The sequence below is a fragment of the Lissotriton helveticus genome, chromosome 5_1, assembly GCF_964261635.1.
Source record: "Lissotriton helveticus chromosome 5_1, aLisHel1.1, whole genome shotgun sequence".
NCBI classification, from domain to species: domain Eukaryota; kingdom Metazoa; phylum Chordata; class Amphibia; order Caudata; family Salamandridae; genus Lissotriton; species Lissotriton helveticus.
The window spans coordinates 1,811,607,456-1,811,633,757 of record NC_136065.1 but is presented as its reverse complement, the minus strand read 5'-3'; the positions used below and the strand labels follow the sequence as shown (position 1 = coordinate 1,811,633,757).

Genomic DNA, 26,302 nt, shown 5'->3' with positions numbered 1-26,302 from the left:
ATGTAACATGACATCCCAGACGCCAGCCGATGTGGGGATGGGGTTATTATTACCCTCCTTCAATTGTAGTCCTCTTGGTCCAATCGTGACTTCATTCAAAATGAACAGCAGCAGCTCCTGTCTTGTTTGCTATCTTTCTTCATGAGAGGGATACAGGGTAACACCATTATATTTAATAGTTAGATTTTAGGCTGTTAACTCTTTCGTGGCCACGTCACTATCACCTCTATGTATTGTTAATATGCAAGAGCTTTACTGAATTCAGATCCAGTTATCTTTAGCCTATAACATAAACTGTCGTGATGAAGCTGTGGTAAACGATGGGTACGGCATCTTTTAATCTGATTACATAATACCAGTGTCACCAAAAACGTTAAATTTAGAATTGATTGCATGGGGCCGTAATTGAGTTGTGGCTAATGATGGTGCTAGGAGCTTGTACTCATTGGTTCAGTAACCAGAGGTTTGCACTGTGTGCTCGGTGGTAGAGTTGTTGCGTTTCTTTTAAAGAAACTTTTAGCTATGCTGCGCTGCGCTGCTGTATAATATGGCTAAAAGACAATGGTTTTCCAATAGCTCTTGCATAGACGAGACATATTGGTTTTGCCAATGCTTGTTCAAGGGTGTACTTTTTAGAAGCGTATGCTTTGTTGTGTATAATTGTTGTTTATGCGAAAACCCGTTCATACCGTTTGCACAGAGCCTCTGAAGTGCTAGGGACTGAAAACTAAGCAGTTCTGCTGTATTCAGCTAGCAGTCAGCTTTCTGTCCCCACCTCTCCCCCGCCTTCTTACACTGCTCATACTGAACGCGTTGAAATCGTTTGGCTGCTTCGAGCTCCCGTCCCTTGTCTCTGACACGATATCCGGGGCGGGCCTTCAGGAATTTAAACCTACAGAGAGAACCGGTGGTGACAGAGAAAGGATTTGACGAAGGCGCAATGGAGATTGCCTCTCCTGAGGAATGAGGGACAACTCACTCAGGTGAGGAGAGATAAAGTGAGGGGCGCTTGTGAGTGCCTGGATACCCGCCAAGCTTCCCCCTTTCGCTGACTAGTGTGAGCTCGCAGACATTCTACACAGTGTGCGGATGTGCATGCCAAATTACTGACCTAAGGCACACCTACTAGGCGAGGAGAGTACGGAGAGGCTCGCAGCCTAAAAAGGGAGAAGGGGGCTTAGACCAGGGCCACAAAAGTCGCAGCGCATAAGGGTGGCGCTTCCAACGAGAAGGAACCGTGCGCAGTCGCATTAAGCAAGGTATGTGTGAAAGAGAAAACAAATTTCAAGCTCCTGTCCAGAACGTGGGTATGTAAGGAAAGTCGACAGAAGGTCACTAGTCATGAGAGAAATTATACCCGGTGACAACAGCGTAAACAAATAGAGAAAGGGGGGCTAGTCTCAGCAGGAAGTGGGGCAGGAGTTATATAAAAATGTTACTGATGGACGAAAGTATAGAACAGGGCCTCTGAAAAGCCGGTAGTGTATGGGAACTCACACGGATTATTAAACACAGGCTGCGGAGGAGCCGCAAGACAACTTTGAGGCCTTGCAGTGCGATAGATACAGAAGGAAACTGCCTAAGATCAGTGTCATCCTAGGGAGTTTGTGGGGCCTGGCAAGATGTACTTTGGGGCCTCTCTTTAGAGTAATTTTTAACTTTACCACCCATGTCCTACTAATTCACGCCTGCACGATGCCAAGCAGTACTAAATCACATATTTAACTTAACAGTGTCACAAAAAAAACAGTTGCAGTATGTCTTGCCCGGGACGTTAGAAAGACAGAAAAAGAGGTAGTTAGGGCGATGTTTAGATGGACGAATAGAAAGAAGTCAAATATAGGGCCCTTGGAAGGTGGGGGCTCTAGGCAATCCCCCACTTTGCTCATGATGTATAATCTCTCTTCCTAAAACCATGTCCTCTCCCACTTTAGACCTTTTCACAGGTGCACATCTAGTAGTGCCTGCTGCACCTATTAAGCAACTTTCTCCGTGGGGACAGTTCAAATTGAGTCATGACTCCTGCTGCATCAGAGGTGGTCTGAAGATGACGAGGTTACTGTGCACTTTCTAGACATTGCTAATCATTTTGTGATCCACCCTATGCTCTTTGTCCTAACGTTCGTGTCTCACAGGAGCTTAGGGTCATATAGTAGTCTGTTGAGAACTTGGGCATTCATGGCGGCTGGTACTGAATATGGTTCTCTTAGCAGGCTGGTACTAAGTTCAGTGTTCTCCAATGGTCACTGGGTGGTCATTTTTATTCTGTTCTACTTTGTCTGTTTTTGCTCTGTGATGGGTCCCTACTATTTGCAAATATTTCCCTTGTAACTTTTATCTAGTGCTAGGTGGCACCTCATACTCCTAGATGAAGGGCCCAACAAATTCCCACCTCACTTCCCTGACGGCACATTAACTGAGTTATCTCACCATAAACGTTTGGATTATGCGCCCCCTTTTTGCCCTTTTATTTCTCCTCACCACCGCTTTCCCAATAACACCCCTCTCATCCCTCCCCCACCCTTCTTTGCCTCATCTTCCCAACATGGCCACCTCTCGAGTTAAGTCTGGAGCCAATTGCTACAAAATCATTTATCCTCCCGACCAGACTAAAGCTACAATAAAACGACTGAAGCATAACACTATTGAACGTTTCCGGACTCCCTTTTTGTTGATCAATTTTACAATGGTTGTCTTGGGAGGCTCAAAAACTATTTCATTTTCTTCACTCGGGACACCCCCTCTTGGTCCAACAGTTTTTACAATTCCCTTAACGTCACCTCCTCCTCCTCTATCCCTTATGGGAAACAACTAACCATTTCCCCCTCTGAGTGCTTCAATGCCTACCTCACCATCTCACTCTAATACAACGATCCTGTCATGATCCAAGGCAAAGACGCCTGCCTCTCGCTCTTTGACCACCTCTTCCCCTCCTCTGCAACCGGGTTTCCCCCGGTCTCTCCTTCCAGCTCCACCCATTACTCCCTTTCTCCTCCGCCGACCCCACCCCACTCCAATTGGCTGCACTCTCGAGAAGCACAGGTCGGTCCTCTTCCCTCCCCGTCCCAACTTACCTCATCTCCTATTCCTCCCCCTCACAGTATGTCCCCTCCCACATTACTTCAGCCTTACCACTAGCTAATACGCTCCTCGTCCCATCTGCACCCCACCCCACTCCAATTGGCTGCACTCTCGAAGCACAGGTCGGCCCTCTTCCCTCCCCGTCCCAACTTACCTCATCTCCTATTCCTCCCCCCTCACAGTATGTCCCCTCCCACATTACTTCAGCCTTACCACTAGCTAATATGCTCCTCGTCCCATCTGCACTATCACGATACTCCAATCTCTTCTCCCCCATACTTCTTCCTATCGCCCCCCTTTTTTAGTCCACCTCTCCTCCAACCCTCTCCCCCAATTAACCTTCCCTATGCTCCCCTTATCCCTCCTCTCCACCCCTTCATCCCCTCGTCATTCATCCCGTTTTTGCCACATTCCCACTGCATCTCTCTCCTCCCTCCTACTCCTCCAGTACTGCTGCACTACCCCCTTTCCCCTCCTAGTAACCCCTTCCATCTCCCTCCCTCGGGCCCAGCAGGACCACTTCCTTTCCTCAACTTCCCTTTCTCTCAAACCCCCTCACTCTGCCAGATGACCGTTCCCTCACTGCCACCTCTCCTAACTGACAGGACCTCCACAACCACTGCACCTCTTTTCCTCCCAAACCTCCTACATTCCCATGACGCCACTCAGGCCTCCTCCCTCCTACTTCCCTACCGCCGTGTTCCGCACCTTTCTCCCTCTAAATTTGTCCTTAATTCCTCTCCCTCTTGCAACACCAACAATGACAACTCTCCCTTAACGCCCAATTCACTTACTCCACCTGTGAACCCCACACCCCAACTTACCTCCTGTCCCCACCTCTCCCCAACTTACCTCCTGTCCCCCTACCTCTCCCTGCCTTCCACCACCAATTCCACCCCCCCTTGTCTCAATCGAGCCACCCAACCTTCTGTGCTCTGCCTCATTCTCACTGGAAAATACGCTAGGCTCTCTGATCACCTCCATCTTACAGCTGCCATTTCACTTTTATGCTCTAAGATCTCCACCCATCCATGCACCTCTGCTCCCTCCCAACTACCCATGAGTTGCACCTCGCCCCCTCACCCCAATACAGCCAAGCTCAACCTCTCGTCTGCAAACGTCGTTAACTCACACAAGCCCTTGAACGCCACCCTTCTTCAACAGACATACCCTAGCAACCCCACTATCTACACTATTCCGACCATCACCTCTGTCAGAACAAAGCATCCACCTAAACCTTCCCGAGCACCCCCACATAAGTACAATATCCCGATCACCCTTCAGAGCCCAAGTGCCCCCGTCACCAAAACAGTCTTGACAGAGCTGCGCTGTATGCTTCACAACTGCAGATCTGCAGTAAAACACAAACTTGAAATCTCCGATACCATCACCCTTCACAAACTTGACATGCTCTTCCTCACAGAGACCTGGTTCAAAGATACCTCTCACTCTGTTTGATCTCCTATTACCCACAGGTTATTCCATTTTTAGGAATGACAGAACTGACAACACGGGGGGAGGTGTTGCAGTCATCTTTAGAAACGCCCTCAAACTTAAGGCTTCTCCAATCAGTTCCTCCCTCACCTTTGAATGCCTTTCTCTTGAGCTTCAATTGAAACACCGTTTACCGCTCAGATTCCATATCATTTACCGCCCGCCTCGTAGGGCCCTTCGTTTATAGAAGATCTGTCTGACTTCATCAGCGACCAATACACACAAAGTGACAATCAGACCTTCGTGGGTGACTTCAATCTCCACTGGGGCGTATCACAAGACTCCTCGGCGAACTCTCTGGCCACCTTCCTCTCTACAAACGATCTTATCCAACACTGCATTGAACCAACCCACTCTAAGGGCGCAATCCTGGACCTTGTTATTTCTAAAGCAGGCATGCTTTCTACCACTACCCCAATTCATGTAGATTGGTCTGACCACCACCTCATCCCATTCTCTCTTCAACTTTCACACTATAACTCTTGGCCAACCCAAGAGGGCCATCTCCTGGTTCCGTGATGCCAAAAATAATGATGTCGGTCCCCTCTGTGAGTCAGCTTTGCTATCACTTCCAAGGCTAGACCTGAACATAGCTGTTGACGACCTCACCTCCCAATGCCTCACAGTTCTTGCAGCTGAAATTAATAACGTCGCTCCACTCAAAAGCAAAAGGATAAGGCCCACACCCTCAGCACCTTGGTTCAACAAATCCCTTTATGAGGAAAGGAAGCAGCTGAGATTCCTGGAGAAGCAATGGAGGCAAGTGCCCTCCACAGACAATTTAGCCATGCTTCGCACAGCAAGATCCAAGTACCACAAGCATATCTTCCTTGAGAAAGAGGCGCACTTCAAAACCCTCCTTGACTCCGCCAAAAATAGACCCAAAAAACTATTCGATCTCATCAAGATTCCGAGCTGCTCTCCCCCATCCGAGGAGGTGGAGGATTCTACTAAGAGAGCATCGGATTTCGCTATTTTCTTCAATGAGAAAGTGAAATCACTTGTGGATCAGGTCGCTCATCCTACACCTCCAGAGGAGCGCAAATCCTTAGCCATTTGGCAGAGCTTTGACCCCATATCTGAAGATGCCCTTCTCAAGTGTATACGCGAAACAAAGCCCTCCAACCATTCTCTTGACCCTATCCCCAGTGCCATTGCCTTTGACTTCTATACCCATTCCCTTTCCTATTGGACCACTCTGATCAACCTCTCCCTCTGGCAAGGCTCCCTGCCTGTCTCCTTCAAAACTGGGCAGGTCACCCCTCTGCTTAAAAAGCCCACTGCTGATGCGAAGGACCTCAACAACTTCCGCCCCATCACTAACCTTCCCTTTTTGCAAAGATCACAGAAAGATGTGTAGCTAAACAACTCTCTCGTCATATCAAGGACAATGATCTTCTTGACAATTGTCAGTCCGGCTTCATCCAAAACTGCAGCACTGAAACAGCCCTACTGCAAGTGGTTGATGATGCGCTGAGGATACTAGACTCAGGGGGTCCTGTCTGCTAATTCTCCTTGACCTTTCAGCAGCCTTTGACACTGTCAATCACAACACCCTCCTCAATATCCTTCAACAGAGAATGGGCATGGAGGGCACTGTGTTTAAATGGTTTGCATCCTTCCTCTCTGACAGATCTCAAATGATCAAAATAGCGAACAATCTTTCTTCTCCTGTGGCGGTGGGTCAAGGTGTTCCCCAAGGCTCTATACTTGCACCCACATTGTTCAATCTCTACTTAGAACCACTGGGAAACCTCCTAAGCAAATCCGGGATTCACTATCATCTCTATGCAGACGACACTCAACTCTACCTCAAGGTTGCCTCCACTCATGATCTCTCTATCCTAAGCTCTACTCTTGACTCCATCCAAAACTGGATGGTAACTCATCAATTGATTCTGAATCACTCCAAAACTGAATTCCTCCTCTTCTCCTCCTCGGGTATGTACTTGTAGTGACCGCTTTAAAGATGCAGCGTCTCTTGGTAAGTGGTGAGCAGTAGTTTATTTCACAGCACATCGGGAGGGAGCTCACAGCCACGCTACCTCCAGCTCATTCAGACTTACCCTTCCCCCAATCTCCCCACATTTCATGACACGTACACATTCCATGTCACGTACAGGCCTCGACATATCCGAACATTTTTACCAAGTCTGCTGGTCTAGTGACTTGAATAATCTACTTGACCCAACTATAATGCGATTAACCCATAAACTCATCTCAAATTGTGTGATCCTAGGAAAATAATTCATTTCAGTGAACTGTTTTCTTCATTACCACATACTAGACTATATTCATATGTGCGTTCAGCATGTGTGCTGTCCACAAAATATTTTTTGATTTAATATGCTAAACATCTGCTTCGTGTATAATAGAAAATCTAAGCCACCATGGATACATATGAACCCTGACTTGCCTCTTCTTTCACAAATAGAACTTACTTTCATCAGAGCGGGGGGGGGGGGGCAGGGATGATTCGCAGTTCATATTTAAAACCCCTCTCTTTTAATATATCACTAAGCGGACATTTTCCAATGAAATGGCCGCCAACTCACTCCCATGCAGTTTTATTGATACAATCAATATTTGGAAATCGGGTTTCAGCAAATATTTATCACTTGCACATCGCCAAACAAAGTATTCTGATTGGTTTTGATCACAATAAAACCTTTATTTCCGTCTCACTTTAGAATTGATAAAGTGCTTTTCTTACTACTGAAACGTTTGTACTGTTCATTTACAAGCTATTTAAATGCTGTATGCCCTGCAAGACTGTCAGACATTTCACTTTACAAAATCCTCTAACTTTTGCAGTCAGAGGGAAAAAAAAGTAAACGCCAGTCTTCAGGATAAAATAGGCAGTGATTTGTCTGAAAACATAGCCTGAAATGTGACTTCTGTCTTCAAACACACAGCAAATGTGACTAGAAGAAAAATAAGATTTAAAGGCATCTTTATTACTCATTCACTTTGTGAATGAGCAATTCACAAAGCTCGTCAGATGGGGCCAGTAGGCCCCAAATTTTGCTTGTGTGATAACATCTGACTCTCCATAGTGAGCGAGTAGAGATCTCGAGGCCTGACGTAGATGCAACACATCTCCCTACTTAACAATGCAACTGAAAAAAATATATAAAAAGGTAAAAGAATGCCCACAACAAATCAAACCTAAGCCTGACCAAAGATAAATATAAAAACTGCATACGTAGCAAGTATAAATATTTTGAACGCACATAACAGTGAGATAGAAGAATTAGTACATCTTATAATCTTTGAACTACTTAGGAGAGCTCCGAATTCTTTCCAGACATGGTTACTGTACAGCAGAAAGAAAAGCCCCTATAACTCTTCTAGAATTTTGGATTGTATCATAAGTAAGACATTCTGCCATCCTATTAACCTTCTTGAGATTCCACACATCCTATTGCTCAAAAACACAGTATATGGGTTCACCTTCTTCACCTGTAAAGGATCAAAAAACTGCTCAACGCTTGATGCTGGTCTAACAGCAGGTGCTATCCTCTCGATGCAATCTGCTGAGTAGAATACACACCGGCAGTCAATACGGATACTGCCAGGGTTAGTCACTTGTCGCCAATGTAGTCCTCTTCAAAGAAGCACAGACTCTTGGTGAGTGGTGAGCAGTAGTTTGTGTACAGCACAACAAGAGGGAACCAACATTCACACCAGCTCCAAGTGCCCCTTTTGATATGGTTACCACCCACTTTTTGCCTGGTATCTGGTGCAATTTTGACTAAGTGTGCCGTGTTCCTGCTAACCAGATCCCCAGCACCAGTATTATTTCCCTAAACTGTATGATTTTCACAATTGGCAAACCCTTTGGGGTGTCTAGTAAGCGGTACTCCTAGTACCTAGGGCAATGGACCTAAAGAGGGTCCCTAAGGGCTGCAGGACAAATTATGCCATCCTAAGGGACCCCTCGCCAAGCTAATGCAAGCTGCCATTGCAGCGTGCATGTCTTGGTGCAGAGAAAGTCGACGAGTCGACATGGCACACACCCTGTGTGCCGTTCCTGCCAGCACTACATGTGGTAAAGGTAATATGTAATGGGCTAATCCATTATAATTAGGCCACTAGAGTTATTTTCTTTTTAAACATATGTCAGTCTGTAGGACGATTTTAATTATGTTCTTATGTAAGTGATTTTATATTTCCCTGCTTTCCTATTTGGAAATACTAATGTATAGCAGGATGGATTAATTTATGGTTTTGTCAATTGTTTATACTGGTTATATTAATCCCAAACATTTGTATGACTGGGTTGCAATATGTTTTAGTCTGTGCTAGAATTTTCTATAACATGAGTTTATTGATGTATTGCTGTCTTTAATGACTTGACAAATCGAAATAAAGACTAAATAAAGTAAGTCACCTCTATGGCAGTCCTCACAGCCCTAAGGCAGGATACGCTATACCCATGTGAGGGCATATCCACAGGAGTGGATATGTCCTGGTGATATATACATTCACCCTTCGATATTACCAGTGGACAGGGAAGCCATAACTCGTATTGGGGTTGTACTCTCGTCACTACGCGTTCCCCAGCTACATGATGGATTTACTGTGCCCCAAGGTGTTTGTTACCCAACACGTAACCTCAATAAACCCACACGGATTTCAGTGCTGGATTTATTAATAAATGCACACAGGGGGCACCTTAGCGGTGCACCCTGAAGATCTGTACACTACTAGTGTGTTGACTGGCTGGTCTCTACCAGCAAGCCACCATAGACAGATTTCTGACCTCCTGAAGTGAGCGCCTTGCTTTCGGAGGACAGGAACAAACCTAATCTGTGCGGAGATGTTCACAGCTCCGCCAAGCAGGATGGACATTCCAGGGCCGGAAGCTTCAAAGGTCCTGCTACCTTTGTTATAGCACCCAGGGCCCCACCAGGTAGTGGAGGTTCCCACCCCCTTATTCTGACCCCACCTTATGGTGGCAAGACGGGTGGGCGAATTAGTTAGATTAGAAGGTGTTCCCACGTTCAGCCAGCACCACCCTAGGGTGGGCCGGCTGATGTGGAATCCATTTTTCAGATTCCTCCATGTTGTTTTGGCAGCAATTAGCCTTCTGGGGTCAGGGTTATGCCCACTTCCCAGAGGAAGTGGTCTTGTAGAGGGTGTAGACACCCTAAAGGTAGGTGGCCCATTGGCTACTACCTGTCACTCTCCGTACTACTCCTAAATTGAGTAGTTCGGTGGCACCCCTGAACCCAAGAACTGAGATTTGATGGATCAACAGAAGGACGAAGAAGAGTCATTGCCTGCAGAAAAAACTGCAGCAGAACGTTTGACTGTTATGTGAAACCCTGCTGTTGTCAGCCCTCTCCCGACTGTCTGCCTCATCCTAGGAGCTGGAGCACTACCAAACCCTTAGGTAGTGTGCCAGCATTTCAACAAACGCCAAAAGTCTCCCATGGAGTAGAAGAGCAACTCGTCTGTAGGCACCAACAAGCATAGTCTGGTCCTCTGCCTTGCAGCTCCCTGGCCCGACTGACGCTGCAGATGACCAGGAGAAGGTCCTCGTGCTCTGGAAGGTCAGATGTGTCTCTCCACCGAATGTGAAAACACCAGGACCAACCAGAGCAGTGCAGCACTGACTCATGTGGTACCGGATGCCTGCACCAAACACTGATAGTAATTGTCCAGTCCTGAATCTTACTGTGCCAGGAACAAGCAGCCGTTGAGACATCCAAATCACTGAGACCCACTTTGAGAGTGGGCAAGCTGACTTGATTTCTCCTTCCATCTGATGGTCCCTGACTGCAAGGTGCCGACCAAACCACTTTGCTCCCGAGCCCTCAGGCCTGGGTCCCAACAAACCAGCTGTGCCCCCAACAAACCAGTTGTTCCCCCATGCTCCCAGACCCCTTGCGACCTGAGCCTCCGTTTAGGAACCCTCAGACTTGCCCGCAAGTCCCTGTGTGCATCCTCTTTTTAGGTAGCCCCCTTCACCGTAGCACACCAGCCTCACCAGCACCCTGCTCCTGGTAGAATCTGGGTGGTTTCCAAAGAACTGCTGGTAGTACTTTAAACCTTGGACCACTACTACTCTGATGCCAGAAGTTGAACCCCTGAAACCGACTGTACCTACCTTTTATGTATCTCTGAGTTTTCCTCCCATAGGATTGCATTAGGTGTAAAAGTGCACAGGTTTAAACGCTTTACTTACCTGGGCATATTTTTATCAAACTGTACTTACCTTGAAACTAAGCTCTTGAGTTTGAAATGTACATAAAAAGAAGTGTTATTTTTCAATATTGGACTTGGATGTATTCTTTGTCTCATTTATTGCCGCTGTGAGTACAAGAAATGCTTAACACTACCCTCTGATAATCCTAACTGCTCGCCCATAGTACCACAAAAGAGAGCGTTGGTATTATCTACTTTAGCCTCTGTAAACCAATTAGGGACCCACTGGACTCTTTGCACAGTGTACTTTGTTTTACTGCACTATATAGAGAGCCAGTGTCCTACATCTCCCCTGCCCCCCTAGTCTTCCCACATTCCATGCCGCGTACACATTCCATATCACTTAGATGCAACAGTACTCTAAAAATGTTTCATTCAAACTTTTAATAGTGATTAGGAGTTGGTGAAAAGTGTAAGAACTGACACATTTGTTCTTATGAGTACTTGTGTATCGTCCACTTATTGGAATGGGGGACCCAATGTTTTGCTGAAATTTAAACCGGCTGTCAGTTTTTATAACTCTTGCATGTAGTGAGTTCCAATGCTCCACTATCTGGATTGAGACTGTCTGCCTGTGGAAACATTTTTTTTGACGGAACGAGTGTTGTTACCCAAGAGCATAGTGTTCTACTTTAGTACTAGGTATGGATTTTATGCTAAAGGAAAAATGGCCCTGTGACATTGATCACTCACTATGTGGTGTGCTTTATTTTAGTCCTACCTCTAGCTAAAGGCAGTCAGTGAGATGGTAGTCCTGAAATGTAGGTTCAGAAGTTGGCTGCTAGCTGCGCTGTGGATTTTCTTTAGTCTGTGAATGAGGCAGGACAACGCTCGAAGACCGTGTTGGCATAGGCAAGACTGGAAAGCTTTAAAGTGATGGCGGTTTGTACTTCTTAAAGGAACCTTGCGTAAGGGAATATTTAACATGGGGACAACATTCTATGGAAGAATAATTTGGCATAGTTGCCACATTTTCAGATTGCTTCTGTGTTCCGTTTCAGTTGGCGTATGAGCTACATTTGGCTGTTAGATGTGCAACATCTTGATTCACACTTTCCTGTGAGCAGTTCAAAGCAATGACCCGTATTTGAGTACCTGCCAGTGAGTTTTCTGGTGCCATATTCAGATATATCACACGACAATGAACGTACACCTAACACAAGCTCTACTTGGTGTTGTTAATTTGTGCTATTAGTAGCCGCTCAATCGGTAATTTTGTTGTGACCAAGTAGAATTGAAAATGTTTCTATTCTGAGAAAATTAGACTGTGAATTGAATTTTAATAGACCTGTGGAAAGGATAGTTTTCAGAGTGTGTCAGTCACATATGTTCTGCCCTTCACATTTTCCTCTATAGTGTTTCATTCTGTTAGCAACTTAGGGCATTTTTCTCCTCCCATCTTGGTGAATCCTTCATCTGCATATCTCACAAGACACCTCCTTCAGTTTTACCAATTTCTTTATTCTGTCTTCCTGCATGTACTGTCTTGTATCATCCTTTTTGCTATGCTCGCTCACTCTTCTGTAAATACAGTATTTTACTTTCCTTAGTTGGGTGATATCAGTATTTCTACAGCTGTGTATCGCCTTCACTTAAAACGATAATTGCAATAGGCACCTTTTGATTATCTGTACTCTGCAGGTGTGGTATGACTGCATGAGTGTGTAATCGAAACACCCAAGAGGCTGTGGAAGAAACTTGCACTGACTTTAGAGCTCTCAATCGTGCCCCATCATGCACACCCATCTATAATGTGAATTTACCCAGAAACCTAGAGGCGACTGTATTCACAGTATGCATTGTACAAGAATCACATGTTGCGTGGAAAAGAATACAGAAACTCGCCATCTGGGAAAAGCATATATTCTTAAGAAGAGTAAATTATGTAAAACATGAAATGCAAACAGGGACTGCTGCGCTGACGTAGATTATTTTAAGGGAAGAGTTTATCATAATTTTGTGTACTCTGTAGAGGGGTCAATAATTAAATGAGCATCTGGTCTGAATACCTTTTCTTTGTCACCACAGGCCCTTTGCAAAGCTCATACTGTTATCCTCAACTCCAGAACTCTGTTGTACTCAGTCATGCGTTCCCACCCAGAATCTGTGGTTAACACTCCCTGCTGCAGTCTGGGTGCACCAGTCGGTTTGCTGCTCTGTTAGACCCAAAGTCTCAGCCTATGGTTCTGAGCAGGGCACGGAGTAAATCAACTTTCCCGGACTCTTGGAACAGAGTACTTGGCTGGGCACTGGTTTCTGGGAGCAGCATGCATCTTATAAAGTTGCTCTCAGGAGCTGCATTCTGATCAGTCTTTTTGTCTCGCTCTCTTGATACATATGTTGCTTCCGTACATGCCAAAGACACAAATTGTAACATGCCAGGTCCAGAGCAGGTTTCCGTGGAAATTAGTCCTCTCTTTAGGCCTGGCTCACACTACCTGGGGCTTTGCAGAAAGATTAAACAAATAAGCTGCACTAAAATTAAAGCACCTTGAGCAATGCTCAGGAGATGAAAAAATGGGTGAGAATGCCTGTTGATACCAGAATGTGGGTTCATGGTTTAAAATGCATTAGAATAATTTCTGATGCGTGGTGTTTGGCAGGGTTGACTTAATGCAAATTGTTAATGGGAGAACCAGGAATCTAAAATCACTCCCACATTGCTTACTTTTGTTGAGGGAGTTCTGGTAGACCTAGGTTATTTTTATTTGCAGAGTTTTATATAGTGCAAAGAAGACCGTTGTGGGTGAAAAAACGCTTTACAATATTAAGAAAGATAGTTTTTATACAAACGATAATGGATATACATAAAAGTACTTGCATAGAATTGATAGTTACATAAGCAAATAAAAGGAAACTGACAGGAACACTTAGGCATTCGTAAACTTAGGCATCCCTCTATGTTAGATAGCAGGCCCGCGTGGCAGCCCCAGTTTTTCTGCTTATGCCCTCCCACCGTTAGCGCGGGGACACGCCGGTGTGCGTAACTCAGCGCTTTACAAATGCCCCTATTATTATTAAATATTGATGTGAGAGGAGTCCGATAGGTGTCGGGGTGGTATGTAGAAGGATGATAGTCTGAATCAGCTAGAATCTCTGTGATGTGGACGAAGGTGTGATAAAATAGTGTTTGACAGGTAGACGTTGCAAATGAGGAGACTGAGGTCTGACTTCACTGCGGAAGGAGATATTAGAAGTTTTGCTTCATTCATGAAGATGGTTGGAAGGTTTGCACCTGGTTGCCGGAGGAAGGGATTTCGAGATTGTAGGGAAAATTCTGGAAAAGGATCGACTGCAGGCTTTCTTTTTGTGGCTTAAGTAGAAGGGAGCTTGTGCTTCTAGAAGATCTGTTTCTGCCAGATAGAGTGAATTTCTATGCCAGGTAAGAAGGTGTGTTGTGGTGCAGCACTTTGTGTCATACGGGCAATTTTGAGATGGATCCTAGCCTCGGAGAGTAGCCATTTTGGAGGTTGGGGTTGATATTCTGTCTGTCTGTTAATCTAATCTGTGTCTAGTTTAGCTGTCAAAAGTGCTTGGGCCACTGTTTTTGAGATCTGCTGCGGGAAGGATAGGTTTTAGTTTCATTAATGCATGAAGTGGGTGGTTAGGTACCCTGGTGGTGGCACTTTTGTGACTTTGCATGGAAAGGGTATTGTCCCAGATTTTTCCTAGAGATTTAGCCGAGTCCATGATGTGTGGGGTACTGTTCAGGTGTATTTGAAAGAAGCACTCCTAATCTTAAACTTTACTCCAATCTAAATATTTATTGGTGTGCTACAGTGGTGTGCATGCTGCCTAAACCACGCCTGTCGTGTATCTTCTGCAATCAAGTAAAACTACTTGATCACTGTGCACTGTTGCCGCTTGCTACTGTATTGTACTCTTAAACTAAATTAATCAAACACAAATCACATTTGAACTTAACATGTTCATTGTTTTTCTCAATTTAGAAAACACAAACTGTACATAGAAATGGTTCTACGTATCTTAACTTCAGATCAGTTATAATACAAAGAACAACATTTTTGTATCTTGTAGTGATAATCACTGACTCCAATTTTCTTATATCGATGCCCAATGCATTTCGGGCTCACGGCCCTTCGCCAAGGGCAAACATTTTGAAAAATATCAAAAGCATAGTCTTATGTCATACATTACAAAGGACTAGGAATGTTTCCAAGAATGACTACATCGCTCTCCTTCTATATTCCCAGTGACCAACACTTGTTCAGAAAGTGTCGGTCACTGGGGATATCATGGGGAAAGGTGATTTTCATGTAGAGTTATGTATCATCTGCATACATGGTGGGACATGTGAGAGAGTTTGAGTATTTCGGTCAATGGCTCCATGTACAGGTTGAATAGTGTCTGAGAGAGTGGCGCCTTTGGGGAGTCATAGTGTAACTGGTGACTGATCCGAAAGTGTGGTTGATTAGAACTCTTTGAGATCTGTTCTGAAAAAACAAAGCTGACCATTTTAACAATGTACCTGAGAGACCCATTCTGAGTTCTATTAGGTTAAGAAGGGTTTTATGATTGGCGAGTTTGAACGTTGCTGACAGTTCCAGTATGTTGGACTTGGGCCTTCTGGCAGGTTCACCCCTGAACTTTTTGCCTTGAAGTGTAGTGATTTCTGGTCTTTGCGCACTTTGACACTGTGGCGCAGTGTAAAGTGCGTGCGCTCCCTGAGTGCGTGGAGTGAGACTGGCCTGCCCTCCCATAGGAATGCATGGGGAATGTCTGTGTCCCTGGTAGTTCCTGATGCGTGAGGCGTGCATGCTTAAGTTTGGTATGTGCGAACTCGTGAGAGTGAATGCTGCGCAACGGTATGTGCGGCGTGTATGTGTCTTGTGCGGAAGCGCCACTTCTAGGAGTTGGCATATTAGTGTAAAATATGCCTGGCGTGTGATTGGCTGGAGCTGGCTGGGATGCCAGGCTCCAGGAAGTCTGTGTGGGTCTGCCCCGGTGGTGAATGGAGAGATTAGCATGAGTGATGTGTGGGAGGAGTGTACCTGTGTCCTGGATGGGCTGGGTTTTCCCCACACAATGCTGGCTCCGCCCCCCTGTGGTGTGACTGATGACCCAAGCCCTGCCAGTGAATAGAATGGGTGGTTGGGCCATCAAGAGTGCTCCAGAACCAGCTGCGACTGGTTCTGCCCCCACCCTGCACCTAAAGACAAAGGGAAAAGGTGTATAAAAGAGGGGCTGTGACCCCATGAAAATGTTCTTGTTCTGACACTTGAATCTGCCAGGGGCGTGCTGCTGCTGGGGCCCAGGGGAAGGCTTGCCCTCCCTGGGCCCTGCCCAGCCCCTGGAATGCTGATGCCCTGGAGGACTTGCTTTACTGGAAGTTACCTGCTCCCTTTCTTTGCCCTAGAAACCTTGGACTTCATGTACTTTGCCCTGGGAGGGCTGCCTCCCTTTAAAAAGCATCTAGCTCCTTTTTGCTGCAGGGGAGCGCTGTTCTGCCTGTCTTCTAATCCCCCCACTGGTGTCTGCAGGAGGCGTGGGGGTAATTGGCTGCTCTTCCGAGCTCGTGGCCGTGAGGAGACTGGGGAAGCTCGTGCCCTGATCACCGCCGCCGCGACGGCGTTTCTGTGCTGCTGATGGGGCTATTGCCTTGCAGGTGCCACCCTGCTTATGCCCAAGTGAATAGTGCTAATAGCGGGTGTCCACCCCGCTTCTGCGTTTGTTTGTTTTCCATGGAGGGAGCCTACCCCTCTTGCCGCCCTGCCGCCGCGAACCGCGGCCCGCCTGACTGTGGGCGGGGCCAGCGGGACGGAAGTAGGAGGAAGAATGCGGCCGGAAATGGGGACAAGAGAGAGGAGGTCAGGAGTCCACCCCGCCTCCTCGAGCACCAGAGAGAAGAGGAGGAAAGTCTTCCCGCGGCCCGGGGCTCCTGTGAGCTGTGAAGAGCCCCGGGGCCGCCAGTGCAGAGTTAAGGCCATTGTCCCGCCTTTGTCCGGTCTCCCGTGTGGAGAGGGAGACCGGAGATCACCCGGAAGTGGTTGGCCGGCCGCCCAATGGCAGCGCGGCCCGGCCGGAAGTCCCGCCTCCTCGAGTACCCGAGGAACAACAAGACAGCCAGCGTCCCTGCCGCCTCCTGAAGGCAGTCCGGTGAGTGGAGCTGCCCGGGAGGAGGGGGGTTTGGTAGAGAGAGCCCTGCCTTCGGAGGAGGTGCCCCGGCGAGAGGAGCCCCCGCCCCAGCAGCCCGGTGAGTGTTAACGGGCGAGGGGGACGCGGGGGGGCCATTGTGAGTCCGAGTCCCCGAGGGGGACTCTGCCAGTGACGGGGGCATCATTTCTTGGAGCCTGAGAGGCTCCTCAGGGCGCCGTAGTTGGCACAGAGCCCCGAGGGGCTCAAGGTGTCCCATTTGTGTGGAGAGCCCTGAAGAGGTTCTTGGGGGCAGCTTTGGTTTCTGAGCCCACGAGAGGCTCCAACAGCGGGGCCATTTGTTGTCAGAGCCCCGAGAGGCTCAAGGAGGCGCCACAGTTGTTTGCAGAGCCAGAGAGGCTCAGGGGCATTGCTTAATTTGAAAGCCTAGTGGGCTCCAAACTGCGCCTATGTATGTTCTAGAGCCTAGAAGGCTCCCCGTTTGCACAGTTTGGTTCCTGAGGGGCCAGTGAGGGCCCCTGGCGCAGATTTGTTTCCAGCTGCCCAACAGTTAGTGGGCAGCTGCACCGTTTAGGTCTTTATTTTGCTTTTAGGAGGGACATGTACTCTGGACTTAGGAGTGAGGCGCACTCCTTCATCCCTGGCCTTTCCCCAGCTGCAGCGTTTAGGCCCCCCTGTTCTGTCCCTCAGCTGCCCAGCAAGTAGTGGGCAGCTGCTACGTTTAGGTCTTGGCGCAGTGGCGCAACCTGGACTTTGTGAGTTCTACGCTAAAGGTTTAGATGCTGTTGTGATCTATGTCCTATTGCTTTTGGGTGTTAGGAAATGTACAATGTGTAGTATGTTTTGCGCACCCTGTGTTCTGCACCTCTGAATGTGTTGTTGATACATTATGTGCCCTGTTCCTTACACCGCTGAACGTGTGTTGATGCGTCATGTGTTCCTTACACCGCTGAATGTAGGTTCTGCATCATGTGTTTTGTCCCCAGGTCTATGCCCCTAAATGTATGGTGATATTTAGTTGGTTGTTCTTGCTAGTGCAGGTGGTGCTAGTAAGGTCCTGGTTCCCTGCGTGACCTGTTCCTAGGGTGGTTAGGATTGCGTAGGGGGGACTTACCAGTTACCAGTGGGTACTGGTTGTGTGCTTTATGTCCTATTTTGTGTTACAGTGATCTTCTGTTATAAGTGATCCCAAGGGCTTGATACTAAGCTTGCCCCCTGACCAGAGTCCCAGGACCAGTGGACTCTATGGTGCCTTCCCTGCCAAATTGATGGGACTTGTCTGATCTCCCTGGGCCCCTGGGGCCTCGCTGAAGTGTGCCTCGCTCGTTCCCCTCGGCAGCTCGTGCCGGCAGCCCGTCCAAGCCTCGAGCAGCGCCGCTCTCCCCTGAGCCGCGCCGCTTCGCTGGGTCGCCCGCATCCTGCCTCCCCCTCCTCTTCTGAGCCGCACACATTGGTCGCCCCAGAGAAACGCTTGTACTGTACCGGCAGCCCGTCCAAGCCTCGAGCAGCGCCGCTCTACCCTGAGCCGCGCCGCTTCGCTGGGTCGCCCGCTCAAGCTTACTAAGGAGGTCACTCGCATTATCCCGTGCAACCAGGACGGAAGGTACTGTCTGATAGGCTATGTTCTAAGTTCTAGGCCTACAAGTATTGTATTGTTACTTCTAAAAGTGCTGATTCCTGACAGTGGTCCAGGTGGCCCTGTCTTGTAAATAATCCCTTGTAAATTCTGCCCGTGCCTCTGGCACATTGTAAAGTGTGTTTTATCTAATGTGTTTTGGTGTAATACAAAGGCTATTTTTATATAACCTTGTGTGGAGTTTCCTTTGTGGTGGGCCTTTGGTTGTTGTTGCTGGGGTGCGTGCGCAAATACTTAGCCTACATCGCCTCCAAGTTTAGCCTTGCTGCTCGCGCCACGTTACCTAGAGGGTGAGTAGGGGTTATCTTGGCGTGTAACTCCCTTGCCCTGACTTGGGTGTGGTGGTCTCTGACTGACTTTGGCGAAAGCCCTGGCCAGCCAGGGATCCCATTTCCAACAGAGTAGTATTCATAAGCAAGATAGTTCACAACACTCAAGGCTCACTTGATCTGAATAAATGTGGACCAGGGCGGTTTTGGTGCTATGGTTCTCTCTGAAACCAGATTGCCATTTATCCTTGATGTGCTCGACCATTTCCCAACTGAGAGTATCTCCATTTTCATTGTGTTGAGCTTGAGGTGGTTAGTGGGCTTTCAGTGGTTTACCACTTGCAGTCAGTGACCGATGCCACAGGAGTTGTGGTCATATGATTTTTCAAGCTTTAGAATAACTCAACAGCTACAACTAAGTTGCTGACAAAGTAAGAGATCGTGCTAGGTAGAGTTCTGCCGTATGTGTTATGGTAGTGGGATGATAAAGGAGCAATGAGGATCAGCAGCTGCATATGTGAACAGCGCTGAGAACCAAGAAAGTAATATGAGGGAGTTGTAATGGAACCAGGAGTCAATCCGTTGAACAGTTCTCTATATTTGTGTGATGTTTTATGTTTTCAGTACTGAAGGATAGCATACAGTATCAAAGGCACGGGAGAGTTAAGTAACAATAGTGCTGCATTCCATTTCAGTCGACGGTACTTGGGTGATCGATTCCAAAGTCAAGATCCCTGTAGTGCCAAATCCTGGACAGAATTCAGATTGGCAGAAAGTGGATTGTTTCCTTCGACAAATGAGGGCATTTCTCAGGACTTTCTGTATATTTACCTAGGAGTGGGGTAATTCAAATTGGTATAAAATTAAAGGCCCATTTGAATCGGGGTTCTTTTTACATAAGTTGGTTTGATACAGTTGGTTATGAATGCCAAGAAATAAATGATGGTGGTTCTTTAGTGATTAACAACTAATAAGGAAATACAAAACTATGTGTAGTAGAGAGTTAAGTAGCACGAAGAACAACCGAAGAGTACTTTGCGTTCATACACCAGTACACGTTTGTCGTTCATACACGGACACGTGTGATAGTGAACGAACACAACATTTTTTTGGGTTGCTCTTCTGTACATATGTTTTGATTGATGAAATTTTAAGAATTAACTTATGACTGTGAATGAGTATATTAGTTATCCAATTCATCTGCATACTTGAGATTTGGATATTGCTAATAGGAGCCGCCCTGAAGAAGTAGGTGGGGAAATGTGTCCAGTGACAAAAAATAAGTTGGTGGCTAGTATTATGATTAATTTATGAACAAAGTATATGATCCAAATAAACCTATGAATAAAGCACAAGAAGATTTAACAAAACCTGCAACTTTTTACACTGTGAGAAGTATAAAAAAAAACAAGCATAGGGATAGCTAATAGGTCTTGCATTTACGTGAGTTTGAGCTATTGGCATTGTAAATGACTGGCTTTTAGTTTTCTTTTCGTATTTGTTATAACGAAATCAAAAATAAAAGGCTTTGTTATTTGCAATGTCAATAGCTCAAACTCACATAAATGCGAAACCTATTGCATTACAAATGCTTGTTCAGGAAACGGGCGAGAAAGAAAAGAGCCGAAGTGAAAGCAGAGCGAGGCCAGCAAAGGGAGGGCAGGGCTCCCTTACCCCTGCTGTTGGCCGACGGGAGCACTACCTCCCCAGTGCTGCTGTCGGCAAACGGCCGACGCAGCCCCACCCACCCTTTAGAACGCCCGCAACTCGACGGGAAAAACCACTGCGGTTAAGGCATTAATGGAGCAGGGAGGGGATGGGGGCTCTTCTTAGTGCTTAGTGAGGTGTCAACAGCAGCACTGTGTGTGGGGGAATGCAGCGTGTGCTCTAGTGAAGTGAATCCAAGCACAGAGTTTGCATGTAAACAGAGCCTGCTTCGCAACAAAAAAGAAAATGGACGCGTGGACCGCAAGTGAAAGAGACCGTGTGCCCATTCCCCCCCCCCCCCCCCCAAGAATTCTGATAGCCCCATCACTCCTCGCCAAATTCTTCAGTGCTCTCTTCAAAGTTTGGTAAATGCACAGTGTGGGAGTAAAGGAAAGCTAGGAGCGCGAGCCGGGCAAGTGCGTGCTTGTAACTAGTGTAGTGCTTAGTGAGGTGTGTCAACAGCAGCACTGTGTGTGTGGGGGACTGCAAGCGCCTAGAGGTCATTGAGCTTGCATTGCTGTTAACGCTGCATATGGAATGGCCTCTAGGCGCTTGTATGAACAGGATCTTGGTGAAGTCTCGCTCATGGTACTGTAAGCACTTGTATGATTGTGTGATGCTGATAAGTAATTATTAGCACTGCATACTGAATGGCCTCTAGGCGTCTGCATGAACAGGATGCTTGTGAGAAGTAGTGATTTGTTTGCAGTGCAGTTTCAATGCGCCGTAGGCACTTGTATGGTAAGCGTATGATTTTGAGAAGTACCGAATTATTAGCACTGCATTTCAAAAGGCCTCTTGGTGCTTGAGTGAAATGCTTGCTACGAGTGTCACTGATTAATTAGCCCTGAAACGGAATGTCCTCTATGGGCAGGGACAAATTGTGTGTTGGTGGTAGGGAGTGAATTTTAATATTTTTACGGAATTTTATATAGCTCGAACTTGACCTGAAGCACCAGCTGCACATTTATTTTTGTTGTTGTTGGGCACGGGGATTTACCCAGAATCACAGGATGTTGAGCTTCCTTGCCGAGACTCGTAACCGGTCCTCCAGCTTAAAGTTCGACTGCTCTAGCGGTTAGGCCACATCCTCTTCCCCCTACGAGACTGCTTACGGACAGAGGTACTGAATGACAGGCAAGCTGAAAGGCCTCTCGGAGCTTTTAAGAAATCGGTAGTGGTGAGAGCTGCTTAATTATCAGCAGTTCAAAAAGAATGGCCTCTAGGCGCTTGTTTGAGCTGGGTGCTGAGAGATCAGATTGTTACCCAAATAATTTGAACATGCTTCCTCTACCACACAAGGATGATGGACTGAGGCCAGGAACACAACAGTAGCCAAGCCTGTGACCACGGGGTCAAACTCTTGTCCCTGCACTGGGCAGGAGTACGGCCGTCTGTCCGATCCAATCGAATGTGCTTGTGGAGCAGAGGTCTTCACTCTGTGAGCGTTGGAGGGGTGTCACAAAGGGCGTGAGGCTGTGGCAAAGAGGAAGAGGAGGAGGAGGAGGAGGAGGAGGAGGAGGAGGAGGAGGAGGAGGAGGTCCAGGAGGAGGGGGCGGGTGGTAGGGTTGGGGGGAGGTCTAATCGCAGGGGCTTTCGCAGTCACTTAACACCTCTCTAAAAACCTATACAATTGTAGAAATGTACTGCGCGAAACGTCTTAAATTGGACAATGTGTAGGGTGGACGACCTTCCCCTCACCCATGACACCGATAGTGGACAATCCCGCCTTCCCTCCTGGCCTTGCTTCTCCGGTCTTTTATCGTTGGCGCGAAAAAAACTAAGATGGTGGGCATGATTTTTGATCTGGAGGGGCTTGTCCCCTTTGCTGGGCTTCGGGCTGAGCATTCCCTAACGGATGTAGCGGACAGCTTCGCCTATGCGCAGGTGACTCACTGGGTGTCCAACCCGGCCAATATGGCGCTGATGTCGCGCTCCCTCACGGCATTCGAGCAATGGCTTCTGCGTAAGAAGAACGATCGGAGTCTCATCTCTGAAATATATGCCATGATTCTACGCGATACACAGCGGCCCCGCACCAAGGCGCAGGTGCGTTGGGAGGTGGAGCGCCGCTCTCGCAGAAGGAGTGGGAACAGGCATTTTATCGCGCACACCACACGACAGTCAACACAGCTGGCTCGAAGTCGGCCTACAAGCTCACGACTTACTGGTACTACACTCCATCTCGCGTTGCGTCTTGGGATAAGGCAAAGTCTGGTCTTTGTTGGAGGGGATGCGGCATGTCGGGCACCCTCCTGCACTTGTTATGGCACTGCCCCAAACTGGAACGATATTGGAAAACGGTTCTGGATGAACTAGATGCGGTGTTCCGGATCACACTACCCCGACTACCTGAGCACACACTGCTAGGCCTCCTGCACCCGGCTTGCTTCCCTCTTCGCACTCCACTGGGGCGACAAATAGCAATGGGTTTGCTGACTGCGCGTCAGGTCCTGCTAGCGCGCTGGGGCTCCCCGGATGTTCCAGATTTACGTGATTGGTTGGCGTGTCTGTGGCATGTCCTGGCGATGGAACGGCTTACCCTGGATGTAGACGGGAGAGGGTCTGAATATGCCTCCCTGTGTGCCCCGTTCTTGTGTCTTCTATCTAAAGAATTCAGAGAAATTACGTGCCCAAAGTATATGCAGATCCTTCAGCTTATTCCTTTGGCTCCAAGGGGAGCTGTCCCAGGGACCTGAATCCCTGGATACTAGGGTAGGTCTGGCTGAGTTGGGGCGTTGTGAGTGAGATATGGCCGTTGGCTGATGGTGGATGCGGAGTTGGGAGGGGGGATGGGGGTCGTGGGGGGGCTTCCTAGGGGGGGGGGGCGGGGGGTTTGTTTTCGGGTTTTCTTTGTGTTTTGCCAACGTTCTTACCTTTGAAAACTGCGGACTTGGCTATGCCGGTGAGGACTGTTCATGGACCTTATTGCGCAGGACCGCCCTCCGGGTTGTAGGTCCGAATGCTGTGTTTAACTATTGCCTGTTTACGCCCTGCCGGCGAATCGATGTAGGCAGCTGGGCTGTGTATGGAATTTGCTGCACAAAAAAACTGTTTGATTCTAAATTGGACAATGTAACTTAGTGCAACGTCTGAAAAATTAGAGTATGCTAATGTGAGCAGATGAAGGCAACTGTCCGATTAAAATACTTTGATGTAATACACTTGCATCCCTCTCAATTTCTTTTTCAGGAAACAGGCGAGAAAGAAAAGAGCGGAAGTGAAAGCAGAGCGAGGCCAACAAAGGGAGGGGCAGGGCTCCTTAACGGAGCAGGGAGGGGATGGGGGGCTCTTCTTAGTGCCTAGTGACGTGTGTCAACAGCAGCACTGTGTGTGGGGGAATGCAGCGTGTGCTCTCGTGAAGTGAATCCAAGCATAGGGTTTGCATGTAAACAGCGCCGGTGATTCGCAACAAAAAAAAGTGAGAGGAAAGCCAGATGGTGCCTGATCGAGCGATGCGAGGAATGCTCATTACTGTGCGCGTAATCGCACTCTCTAGGCCACACAAAGCTGTGGTCTGCTTTTTAAAGCCCACTCACTAAATTTCTCGCCAGTGCAGCACATACGCTGGCTCAGGCGAGACCTAAAAATGACACCGCAGTGCCCGTTACTTTTTGTAGGTTTATACGCAGTTTAAAGTATTTTTGTGGCAAAGCTTCCTTCCCCATATTTGTATTCTGGCGTTTCATAACCATGGCAACCTCCCCACTCATATGATTTCCACAGAATGTTTCTAAAAACTAAGGTGTTCCATGCACCTCTATCGGGCCTTTTACCTAAAAGCAACTACACGTCTCCTTTTTGAGCGAACTCAAAAGTGCAAAGGTTCTAGAAAAAACTCAACATATCTGCCATTTTGCCTTTCCTCAATCTTGACATGTCTTGTCACTCTTTAGCTGGAGTGCAGTTTTGTGAGCTGATATGCAATTTCTTGTTGACGCTTGACTTAACTGGTTTTATTGTATTGTAATTGCATTTATTTAGCTCTTATTACCCCTGACGAGGCGTCAAAGCGCTTTTTCGGTGAGTAGCATGATACTCTGGGACCTATAAAGGATTAGTGTAGAATTGGAATAGTTAAATATGAAAGCAAATAAAGTGGTGGATAGGTTACTCAGTTACTTGCATTCTGAAGGATAGAAGAGGAAAAAAGGTTTGTATTTATAGCACTTGTTACCCCTGGTGAGGTGTTGAAGGGATTTTTTTTGGGGGGGGGGGCAGTAGCATGCTTCTTCAGAAACCCATAAAGATTAGTGGTGAATTAGTATGGTGAAATATGAAAGTAATTTGAGTGGTGGATATTAGTCAGTTATTTGGAGTGAGGAGGATAGCGGAGGGATAAAAAAGGGAGAATGGTTTGCATTCATATAGTGCTTGTTACACCTGAAGGGATGTTGAAGTGCTTTTCTGGCGAGTAGCACGCTACTCAGGAACCCATAAAGGATTAGTGTTGAAAATAAGGATGGTGAAATATGAAGTAATTTGAGTGGTGGATATGTTATTCAGTTATTTGGATAGAGAAGAGTAGTGGCAGGATAGAAGAGGGAAAGAGGTTGGTATTTCTATAGCGCTTGTTACCCCTGAAAGGGTTTGATGCACTTTTTTTTTTAGTGAGTAGCACGCTGCTTAGGTAACCATAAGGATTAGTGTTGAATTAGTATAGAGAAATGTGTAAGTAATTTGAGTGGTGGATATGTTAGTTATTTGGATTGAGAAGGGTTGGGGGGGCGGGGCGGTGGAAAAGAATTGCATTTATATCGCGTGTGTAACCACTTATGGGGTGTTGAAGCGATTTATTGGCGAGTAGCACACTACTGCGGAACCCATAAAGGATTAGTGTCGAAAATTAGTATAGTGAAATATGAAAGTAGTTGGAGTGGTGGATGTGTTATTCAGTTGGATAGAGAAAGGTAGCGGAGGGATAGAGGGGAAAAAGTTTGCATTTATATAATGCTTGTTTACCTCTGATTAGGTGTTGAAACGCTTTTTTTGCGAGTAGAGTGCTACTCTGGGACCCTTAAAGGATTAGTGGTGAATTAGTATAGTGGAACATGAAATTTGAGAAGTGAACATGTTAGTCTGTTATTTTGAGTGAAAATGATAGTGGACGAATAGTGGGTGATTTAGATTTTTTTTTTTTAATTTGCGAGGTCATTGCAGTAGGAGGAGGCTTATGGATGAGTGAAAGGGGGTTGTGGTGGGAAAGAATCAGAAGAGTTTAGAAAGGTTTGTTTTGGTGATTGGTGTAGTAGAAGAGGTGTCAGACAATGCAAGGAGGGGTAGAGTAAGGGAGTCTCTAAAAAGGGTTATTTTGGGGATCATAGTAGTGGTTTGGGATAAATTAGAGTGGGTGTAGAGGATATATTGATAGATGTATAGGGTGAGAAATAGGGTAGTGCATTGGAAAGAGTAGTAGAAAGAAGTCAAAGTTGGGTTAGATATATTGAGAGACGTTTCTGGTGAGAAATAGGGTAGTGCATTGGATATGCTGAATTAGAAGTGTATTTATATATGTATATATCCTGCTCCCGAGTCTGCCACACAATGAAAGAGCACTCGAACAGCTGAGAAAGATTTGAACCTTAACCTTTATTGTTCGGTATGAACTGTACACGTTCGTAGGCTGGATCTGCAGAAACTTCGTCTCGCCTGACGCGTTTCAAATATATTCTTCCTCAGAGGCTTTTAACGAAGTTTGCGTGCGACACTCCCACACGCTACCTGATTGGGCCATGCCCCAAGCATTGTGGGAGTTGAAGTCTTTACTGTTCCTCTATGGACGCACTTT

At 46.9% G+C, this 26,302-nt stretch overlaps 1 protein-coding gene across 2 annotated transcripts in view; it reads left to right on the top strand.

Moving 5' to 3' along the window:
- The first annotated feature begins 888 nt into the window (after positions 1-888).
- The window catches only part of DBF4B (DBF4B-CDC7 kinase regulatory subunit), a 335,585-nt gene continuing 310,171 nt past the window's right edge, over positions 889-26,302 (top strand). The window contains exon 1 of one of the 2 annotated variants that reach the window (XM_078645154.1): positions 889-983. The gene's annotated coding sequence lies outside the window, so the exon portion shown is untranslated. Of the gene's footprint in view, positions 984-1,138; positions 1,260-26,302 lie in introns of those variants that run through there. The other variant, XM_078645155.1, reaches the window with a different exon arrangement.